Source organism: Cetorhinus maximus, unplaced genomic scaffold (genome assembly GCF_964194155.1).
Source record: "Cetorhinus maximus unplaced genomic scaffold, sCetMax3.hap1.1 HAP1_SCAFFOLD_1213, whole genome shotgun sequence".
NCBI classification, from domain to species: Eukaryota; Metazoa; Chordata; class Chondrichthyes; order Lamniformes; family Cetorhinidae; genus Cetorhinus; species Cetorhinus maximus.
Genome location: NW_027597155.1, coordinates 1 through 10,669, shown reverse-complemented (window position 1 = coordinate 10,669; position 10,669 = coordinate 1). Strand labels below are relative to the sequence as shown.

Here is a 10,669-nt window from a genome sequence, read left to right as displayed (position 1 = left end):
GGGGGAACCGGTCCTGCAGCAAAGGCAGGGGTAAGGCAGGGGTTGGCTGTCAGCGGTGCCCTCTTTCCCAATGCTGGGTCCCTCGATCAAACACTTGCATTTGAATGAGGGACACCCCCCCTCCCCCACCTCCCCCAACTCTGCAAAACAGCACACCCCCCCCCCCACCCCCCACCCCCACCCCAGGAGCCTGCCAGTAATCCCACTTGGGTTTGCTTGTTACCCTCCCCGCGTGGCAGGCTGCACCTCTGGCCACTACTGGGCATTAATGCCCAGGCAAACTTCCTGTAGGTGGCCAGCCTTCCACCAGGAGAGGTGTGCGCTGCCCGTGTAGGCTGGAGACTGCAAGGGCACCTCCAGCTGGAAACACCCTCTGAAGACTTAGAAAAATGGTTAAATAAAGTTTGGCCACAGCCACCAGTGGAACCTTTGGGCATCAGCTTCGTTGAAGGACCAGTGCATCATTGGTACATCCCAGTGGCATCACCGATCTTATGACAAGGGGCACTTCATTGCACTAACAGCCTACTCATCACGGCTGGGAAGGGCACTGATGCCAGTCCAGACCCTCCTCTGGCACCATCATTCAGATGATGATACGTGCAGGTTACATAAATTCGCCCCTTTCAAAGGCACCTCTGTGCGGCTAAAATTTCACCCAGTCAGTTTGGAGAATATGTGTGAAAAGCTTGTGTGATGGTGAATGTGGGGATGTGTGTTTTTTAAAAAATTCATTCATGGGATGTGGGTTTCGCTGGCTGGGCCAGCATTTATTGCCCATCCCTAGTTGCTCTTGAGAAGGTGGTGGTGAGCTGCCTTCTTGAACCGCTGCAGTCCATGTGGCGTAGGTACACCCACAGTGCTGTTAGGGAGGGAGTTCCAGGGTTTAAAGGGGCCTTGGTGAGTTGTTGCAGTGCATCCTGTAGATGGTACACACTGCTGCTACTGTGCATCGGTGGTGGAGGGAGTGAATGTTTGTGGATGGGGTGCCTATCAAGCGGGCTGCTTTGTCCTGGATGGTGTCAAGCTTCTTGAGTGTTGTGGGAGCTGCACTCATCCAGACAAGCGGGGAGTATTCCATCACACTCCTGACTTGTGCCTTGTGGATGGTGGACAGGCTTTGGGGAGTCAGGAGGTGAATTACTTGTCACAGGATTCCCAGCCTCTGACCTGCTCTTGTAGCCATAGTATTTATATGGCTAGTCCAGTTCAGTTTCTGATCAATGGTAACCCCCAGGATGTTGATAGTGGGGGATTCAGTGATGGTAATGCCATTGAACATCAAGGGGTGATGGTTAGATTCTCTCTTGTTGGAGATGTGTGAGGGACTGTGAGGGTGTGTGTGCTGTGTGTGTGTGTGTATGTGTGAGGGGGGGTGTCTAAATGTGTGTGTGTGACTGAAGGTATGTATGAGGGACTGTGTCTCTGAAAGGGTGTGTGTGTGTGTGTAAGTGTGTGTGAGTGACTGTTAATGTGTGTGTGTGTGAGAGAGAGAGAGAGAGAGAGAGAGAGGGTGTGTGAGAGGGTGTGTGTGTTTCTGTGTGCGTGTGAGAGGGGGTATGTGAGTGTGTGTGATGTGGCGGTGTCTGTGCATGTGAGGATGTGTGTGTATGTGTCAGGGTGTGTGTGTATGAGGGATGCTGTGTGTGAGGGGCGTATATGTGTGAGTGTGTGTGAAGGTTTGTAAGTGTGTGTGTGTGCATGTGAGGGTGTGTGAGTGTGAGGGTGTGTGTGAGGGTATGTGTGTGTGTGAAGATGTATGTGTGTGTGTGTGTGTGTGTGTGCATGTGAGGTTGTGTGTGAGCGTGTGTGTGTATGTGTGTGAGGGTGTGTGTGAAAGTGTGTGTGTATGTGTGTGAGGGTGTGTATATGTGTGAGGGTGTGTGTGAGGGAGTCTAAGTCTGTATGTGACCGTGTATGTATGCGTGCGTGTGAGGGTGTGTGTGAGAGTGTGTATGCCTGTGAGGCTGTGAAGGTATGTGTGAGGGTGTGTGAGGGTGTGTGAGAGTATGTGTTTGAGTGTGTATGAGGGTGTGTTTGTGTGAGGGTGTGTGAGGGTGTGTGAGAGTATGTGTTTGAGTGTGTATGAGGGTGTGTGTGAGGGTTTGGATTGCAAGGATGTATCAGTGTAACAGGGGGTATTGACCAGTCGCTGCACAGCCTGTGACAACCGACCGCACTGCCCGAGACTCCGACACTCCTGGGAACCAGATTCGGCGGCTCATTCCCGTTTTTATTTGTTTTTCTAAAACCTCTTGTATCGCCAGAATTTGCAAAGCGCCTTTTCCATCCTAAAGCCGAACGACAGACTGACTGGCTCTCCCTGGTTCAGTGCCGTGGACATGTAATGATTGAGACTGCAGCAAGTTCCCAATGGGTTATCGGGTGGCGGACACATCCCCGTGGACTCATCCGCCTCTGGGCTGATCTACTGGGGAGTGAGGGTCTGACGGCTCAGGGGAGGGGAAAGCAATGGTTTAATATTCCTTTTATCCCTATTCACCTTCTTAATAAAGGTCAGTCATTCTGACCCCTCTGATTGGAGAAGCTTGACCGTCCAGTAAAACCCCACCCTCCACACTTCACCCACAGGGGAGAGAGATCCCCCTGGATTCGGGGTCCCAGATACTGCTCCTGAACTCGAACCTCGGCCCTGCGAAACTTCACTCCGCCGTCACAAGCCAGGCTCCCTAAACACAGAAGAAAAGACCCGTGTTTACCCACCGCCGCCCTCAAACTGCTCCCAGCATCACCCCCATCGATTGTAATGTGACATTGGCCCGTTCATCTGATTTCTAACGATGCTGCTTGAGAGAAACGGATTGGCCAGGACAAGGGAGAGATTTCCCCTCCGGGACGTCTCTCCACCCAGGAATGTACCTCTTTAATACTTAATAAATCAGGCAACATGTTTTCGTTTGAACCGGAGTTTAATGTGGGAAGAGCCACACGGACTCGAATCGTTAACTCGGTCTTTCTCTCCACAGAGTCTGTCAGACCTGCTGAGTTTTCCCAGCATTGTTTTGTTTTTGTTTTTAATTTAGCAAACTGTTTTATACCGATAGTTTAGTGGGACTGTCTTTTGAACTTCACACACACACACACACAAAAATTGGGATCAAATATGTTCAACTAAAACAATGTCCATTGGGCAACAGGAATAATGTGACTTGGTTGCAAAACAAACGGAAAAGGACAGTTTTACCATTCGCTTTCTGTAGGTGATATATTGACGATGTACATCTTATCTCCCGTGTTCTACAAGCTCCAGCCTAAATTGCATTTCGGAATGTAAACTCATTTCACGTTTTCTGACACTGATTCAATGTTTTCACGTCAATCTGTATAACTATCACCGTGTTCAAAAACTAGACAATATTTAATGAAAATTATTATTTTATTTCTATATCCCAAAAAACCACGGTCAAAAATTCTAACAGGGCATAACGATCTTCGCGCACACATTAAATAACAATCTTGACAGGGCGCGGATATATAAAATAACCTGCATACACACACAACAATTTTCATACACATTATATAATAATCTTCACACTCACATGCATAATAATTTCCCCACACATATAAAACAATCTTCGCACGAATTATATAACAATTTTCACACACGCATTTATAATAATCTTCACGCACATTATAAAATAATCTTCACACACATGCTTAGCAATTTCCCCACACATATATGACAATCTTCACAAACGTTTGTAATAATCTTCACACACATTATATAATAATCTTCACACACATACATAATTTCCCCACACATATATGACAATCTTCACAAACATTTATAACAATCTTCACACACATTATAAAATAATCTTCACACACATACATAATTTCCCCGCACATATATGACAATCTTCACAAACGTTTGTAATAATCTTCACACACATTATATAATAATCTTCACACACATCCATAATTTCCCCGCACATATATGACAATCTTCACAAACATTTGTAACAATCTTCGCACACATTATATAATAATCTTCACTCAAATTATATAACAATCTTCACAAACATTATATAATAATCTTCACACACATACATAAAAATTTCCCCACACATATATAACGAAGACGGGAACTATAATAAATATAATAAACTGGCAACACAAAACTGTTCGCAGAATGTGTGAAGCTAATATATAGAAATGTGTGACTATAGATTGTAATATATCCGTATGTGAAAATTATTATATCAATAACAATCTTCAAATATGATATAATAATTTTCACATACGGATATAACAATCTTTAGACACACACACATATATAACAATCTTCACACATTATGCAACAATTTTCACACTCATACACATAACAATTTTCACACATTTATAACAATATTCATACTCGTATATATATATATAAATCCTTCACTCATAATAATCTTCAGACACGCAAACACACACATATTAACACACATTATATATATATATACACACACACACATATAATTCCCCTCTCGTTCTTACTGAACTCCAAACCATTCTCTGCAGGAAACCTCGAGTTCACCTCGAACTCAGTCCCAAACTTCAGCGACCGCTGCATCCTTCTCGTTCTAATCTTTCAGCTGAACCTTGGAGTAAAATTTATCACCCGCAGCTCCATTACCTCCTTTCATTCCTGGTGCTGTCCTACACCACGGCTCCTGACCTGCAGAGATGAATAATAACTGCCTGTGAGGTTAAATCCTATACAACGAGAAGCTGCGGTAGAATCTGGACAACATGCGGTCAATATGCACTTCACAATTACACATTGACACGAAGCACGGATTAAAATATGAAAGGTGTAGTGTGAGCCGCGCTGTTGGATAAATATCCTCAGAGAGAGAGAGAGAGAGAAATCTAGCTGTACTTCCAGGAGAATCTTGAGTTAGAAATACCGAACTCTTGTCATGTGTCAGAAAAAAAAACTAAATTTTGGAATTCCCAAATTTGAAGAACAGTTAAAATGCTGGAAAGACTCAGTGGGTCAGGCGGTGCTTGAGGTGGGGAGAGAGAGACAGAGTCGATGACCTTTCACCGGAGAGACCATCCTCTGGCGAAAGGACCTTGACCTGTTTCTCTCTCCCCCCCACCTCCCCCCCACCCCCACAGGGTCCTGCCTGACCGGCTGAGCGTTTCCAGCGGTTTTCAATGTCGAGAGAAATCGCGCCCGCGGCCCGAGAGCGAATCCCCTTCTTCCACTCAGCGCAGGTAAGGAGGTGAGAGAGGGAGACGGACTCCGCCTTCACCCTTCCTCCCCACCCCCTGAAAACTCTCTCCAGCCACCACCCCCCCCTCTCCCCCCCATGGGAATTCGCTCCAGGTGTGTCCTCTCCCTCCCTCTGTAACCCACCCCCTCCCTCTCCGAAGGGGCAGGTGAAAACCTGCCTGCCAATCGCACAGTCAGGTGCCTATGTCAACAGGACTCCCTGTCCCTTTCAACTCCCGCCCACCCCCACCACCACCCCACCCCACTCCCTGCTCCACCTCCTCTCCCGTCTCGAAAAAAAAAAATAACCCACAACAGAAACACACTGTGGGCTCTAATAAGTTCCTGGGTTTGTGTGCACTTGCCTCTCAGAGCTAGTCAACACTTCTCTGAATGGCTTTGCACTATCTGCTGCCCTGACAGGTCTACTCCTCACTCTCTACCGTCTACCCACATCGAACCACCGTGTCACACACACACAACACACACACAACACACACAACAGCCGAAGAGCCCAATTCTTTATCCCATTGAATCCTTTATTTTTTAAAACAAAAACCCGACGCCCCCCTCCCCACCCCACCACCCCAACCCCCCTCCCCCCCCCTCCCTCCCAAAAAAAAAATCATGTTCCACTCCGCCAGCAAACGCTGCTTCACCATCGAGTCCCTGGTAGCCAAGGATCACAGCCCGCTGTCCCCGGAGGAACCGCTGCGTCCGACCGCTGTCGTCTACCCGCCCCCGGCCGATGCCTTCGCCAGCAGCTTCCAGACGGCCGCCCGCTCCCTCTACGCCGGGCCGGACCTCGTGTTCCAGGAGTCGGTCGCTCACCCCTCGCTGCCCGTCCACCCCCACCAGCTGGGGACCACGGCGGCGGCGGCCACCCACCTGCAGGCTCACCACCCGTTCTTCGCCCCCCAGCACAGGGACCCGCTCAACTTTTACCCCTGGGTCTTGAGGAACCGCTTCTTCGGCCACCGATTTCCAGGTAAGCCGGGCGTTCAGGTGAAGGGGCAGAATTCACTCCGAAGCCGAGAGGGCGAAGGGAGGGGGAAACGGTAGTTTTATAGGAAGGAAAGTGGGAGCTGGAATATATGGAAACTGGCGACGCAAAACCGTTCGCTGTCTGTACAGAAACTACAGTAGATAGAAAATGCACCGCACACAACACGGGGGAGACCTTTATATAATCTATATTTATATATATATATATATAGCTTCTAAATATGCCGCACGTTATTGGTATCTGTAAATGTTGTAAAGATGAGATGAGGTTGTAAATATAAATTGTAACTTCTCTTTATAATTCATATGTAATTTTAAGAGAGCAATGCGATTGTGCCCCTACAAATATAAAATCGGTGTAAACCATCGTAACAAACAAATATAATTTTGTTAATATAACATAACTGTAACTTCGGCATTGACAATCCCGTTTATGTACCAAGTGTGTGTGTGTGTTTGTATATCTGCCTGAGTGTGTGTTGTGTGTTGTGTGTGTGTGTGTGGGCTTGTTTGTGGGGGTTTATATTTATGTACAATGTAAGATAGGTGAATGTCTATTTGACTACCAGAACCTCTATATATCTGAGCATCGCTGGAAAACGGCCTTGCCTAACGATATGTCCTTGATTCGGAGTGCGGGTGGGGGTGGTGGGGGAAAGGTATGAAAAAAGTGCAAAATGAATTCGTAGCCAATATTAAACTTGAAAATAAAAGGCTTTTAAACCGTTTGTTTTTTTAAAAACGCGATTACAATTTTATTTCCCACCCCACCCCCCAAAAAAAAATGAACCTCCTCTGCGAAACGACATAACTGGAGCGAGAAGGAAGGAAATTGGAGAAGTTGTCTGTATTTGTCAATCCCCCTGTAGAATGAGCGCCTTTTAAATTAATTAATCTCAGGTCAGGAACCGCGAACGGGCGAATTGATGGGGAATCTCGCCCTGAAATAAAACTCAGTGTACGCGGCGCCCTGGAACCTAATTCCGTTTGGCGGGTTGGAGGTGTTGAGTTTTACAGACGACGTGGCCCCTTTGCTTAGCTCAGGAGCACCTTTTTTGGTTATTCTATTAACTTAATTGAAACGCAAGGAGAGGAGGGGTGGGTGGGAGAATAGGAAAGTACATTGAAAGCAGGAGAGGGGAGGCAAAACCTCCTCCCAACCACCGCCTCTCAAAAGCAGCTTCCAAACCGGTAATTGCCAAAGATGGACAAGTGCAGGAAATTAAATGGTAAAAAAAAAAGACAAAATAACGGGGGTGACACCGAAATCGTGAAGCAAACCTCAGGAAACCGGCCACCAGACCGACAATCCTTTTCACACACCGACTGTAGCTTAACTTGGGATGGGATGGGAAGGGGGCAAAACATCCCATTTATAGAAACAGCCCCCAATATTCTCCCGGCTGAGGGAGAGATCTAACCCGAGCCAAAAAAAAACTCTCTGCGCCAAAAAACAAAAAAGGGGATGTGGATTAATCACAATTTTCAGAGCTGAGGTTGACTGAGATTTGTGTTGGGTAGTGGGATGAGGGGATAAGGGTGCAACACGGAGTTTGAGGTGCAGACCAACCGGTAGGAGAGGCGATGATGGGGCTGAATGGCCTCGACCTGTTCCCTCTTGATATTTGGTGACCCGGCATTGCGTTGGGCCGAAGCGGGCGATGTTGACCAGCCAAGAACGACTTTTTTTCTTAACAAAAAAAAAACCCCCCAAAAATTCCAAATTAAATCGAATTCTAATTTGAGAGACGGTCCATATTCTAGAGATTTTAAGGATTTATGTTTTATATTCTATCTCGAGGTAGTATTGGGTCCCAGAGAGCGGCCCTGTTAATAGTGGAGAGGGGAAGGGGCAGAGAAAGGTGGTCTTGCTGACCCAGGGCGGGTGTCTGTTGGGGGTCAATAACAGGGGGGCTGCTGTCCACTCCCTCCCCCACCCCCTCTCACCTCCCAACCCCCCGGACCCCCATCGATCACACAGAGAATCCGGCTGCATGATTACTCCAGGCGGGTTTCTCTATCCCAAGGTGTGTCTTTTATTTTTAAATATTAAAAACAAATAAAACATTGAAACCTATTCGAGTTTTTTTTTAAAAAAAAAAATCGATTTTAGCCCCGTTTAATTTCGATCCACTCAGTTCCTCGCGTTAATCCCGATTTGTCCCATTGGTTCTGTGAAGCCGGGTTGAAAGACACGGGGAATCCGGGCTGGGGATCCACATTCACACTGATCGGATTTAAATTACTTCATTCGGAAACCTCAGATAGGAATCAGATACATTAAACAAACCCTCATTTAAATGCGTCTTTGGAAATGATTCTTTTCTAGTCGGGTTGAAGTTAGGCTTGTTTCCTAACTCTCAATGTTAAATCGCTTCTGAAACCTTCGCCAGGAAAAGCATTCGGGAGGGCGGAATGTTCCAGATGCCCGGGACAGGGAGATTTAATCCTGATCAGAGAATATTTGAAGATGAGAAAAAAAATAATTTAACAAAATGATGATGCGTTTTCGCACCGAGAATAGGACAAGGCTGCTCTAATCTCAGGGATGGTTCCTTCCCCCGTCTGTTTGCGGGTTAGTTCCATAGAAATGAGCGAGTGTGACTTGTCCTGAAATGTGTCCAGTTCCTGATAGCGAGAAGGAGAGAGAAAAGAGAGAGAGAGAGAGTGATGGAGAGAGTGTGACACAGAGCGTGATGGAGAGGGAGAAAGGGAAGGGGAGAGTGAGAGTGTGACAGAGTGATGGAGAGGGAGAAAGGGAAGGGGAGAGTGAGAGTGTGACAGAGAGAGTGATGGAGAGGGAGAAAGGGAAGGGGAGAGTGAGAGTGTGATAGAGAGAGTGATAGAGAGGGAGAAAGGGAAGGGGAGAGAGAGTGAGATAGAGAGAGTGATGGAGAGGGAGAAAGGCAAGGGGAGAGTGAGAGTGTGACAGAGAGAGTGATGGAGAGGGAGAAAGGGAAGGGGAGAGTGAGAGTGTGATAGAGAGAGTGATAGAGAGGGAGAAAGGGAAGGGGAGAGAGAGTGAGATAGAGAGAGTCTTGGAGAGGGAGAAAGGGAAGGGGAGAGAGAGAGTGTGACAGAGAGAGTGATGGAGAGGGAGAAAGGGAAGGGGGAGAGTGAGAGTGTGACAGAGAGAGTGATGGAGAGGGAGAAAGGGAAGGGGAAGAGTGAGAGTTTGACAGAGAGAGTGATGGAGAGGGAGAAAGGGAAGGGGAGAGTGAGAGTGTGACAGAGAGAGTGATGGAGAGGGAGAAAGGGAAGGGGAGAGTGAGAGTGTGACAGAGTGATGGAGAGGGAGAAAGGGAAGGGGAGAGTGAGAGTGTGACAGAGTGATGGAGAGGGAGAAAGGGAAGGGGAGAGTGAGAGTGTGACAGAGAGAGTGATGGAGAGGGAGAAAGGGAAGGGGAGAGTGAGAGTGTGACAGAGTGATGGAGAGGGAGAAAGGGAAGGGGAGAGTGAGAGTGTGACAGAGAGAGTGATGGACAGGGAGAAAGGGAAGGGGAGAGTGAGAGTGTGACAGAGTGATGGAGAGGGAGAAAGGGAAGGGGAGAGTGAGAGTGTGACAGAGAGAGTGATGGACAGGGAGAAAGGGAAGGGGAGAGTGAGAGTGTGACAGAGTGATGGAGAGGGAGAAAGGGAAGGGGAGAGTGAGAGTGTGACAGAGAGAGTGATGGACAGGGAGAAAGGGAAGGGGAGAGTGAGAGTGTGATAGAGAGAGTGATAGAGAGGGAGAAAGGGAAGGGGAGAGAGAGTGAGATAGAGAGAGTCTTGGAGAGGGAGAAAGGGAAGGGGGAGAGAGAGAGTGTGACAGAGAGAGTGATGGAGAGGGAGAAAGGGAAGGGGGAGAGTGAGAGTGTGACAGAGAGAGTGATGGAGAGGGAGAAAGGGAAGGGGAAGAGTGAGAGTTTGACAGAGAGAGTGATGGAGAGGGAGAAAGGGAAGGGGAGAGTGAGAGTGTGACAGAGAGAGTGATGGAGAGGGAGAAAGGGAAGGGGAGAGTGAGAGGTGACAGAGTGATGGAGAGGGAGAAAGGGAAGGGGAGAGTGAGAGTGTGACAGAGTGATGGAGAGGGAGAAAGGGAAGGGGAGAGTGAGAGTGTGACAGAGAGAGTGATGGAGAGGGAGAAAGGGAAGGGGAGAGTGAGAGTGTGACAGAGTGATGGAGAGGGAGAAAGGGAAGGGGAGAGTGAGAGTGTGACAGAGAGAGTGATGGAGAGGGAGAAAGGGAAGGGGAGAGTGAGAGTGTGACAGAGAGAGTGATGGAGAGGGAGAAAGGGAAGGGGAGTGTGAGAGTGTGACAGAGAGAATGATGGAGAGGGAGAAAGGGAAGGGGAGGCGAGAGTGTGACAGAGAGAGTGATAGAGAGGGAGAAAGGGAAGGGGAGAGGAGGGTGGAACCCCCCCCCCTGGTCCGACGAGAGATAGACACCGGCAAGGTAGAC

The 10,669-nt window shown here is 47.9% G+C and overlaps 1 pseudogene; it reads left to right on the top strand.

Annotated features, from left to right (window-relative positions):
• The first annotated feature begins 5,851 nt into the window (after nucleotides 1–5,851).
• LOC144675889 (homeobox protein EMX1 pseudogene) lies at nucleotides 5,852–6,212 on the top strand (annotated as a pseudogene).
• Nucleotides 6,213–10,669: the final 4,457 nt, after the last annotated feature.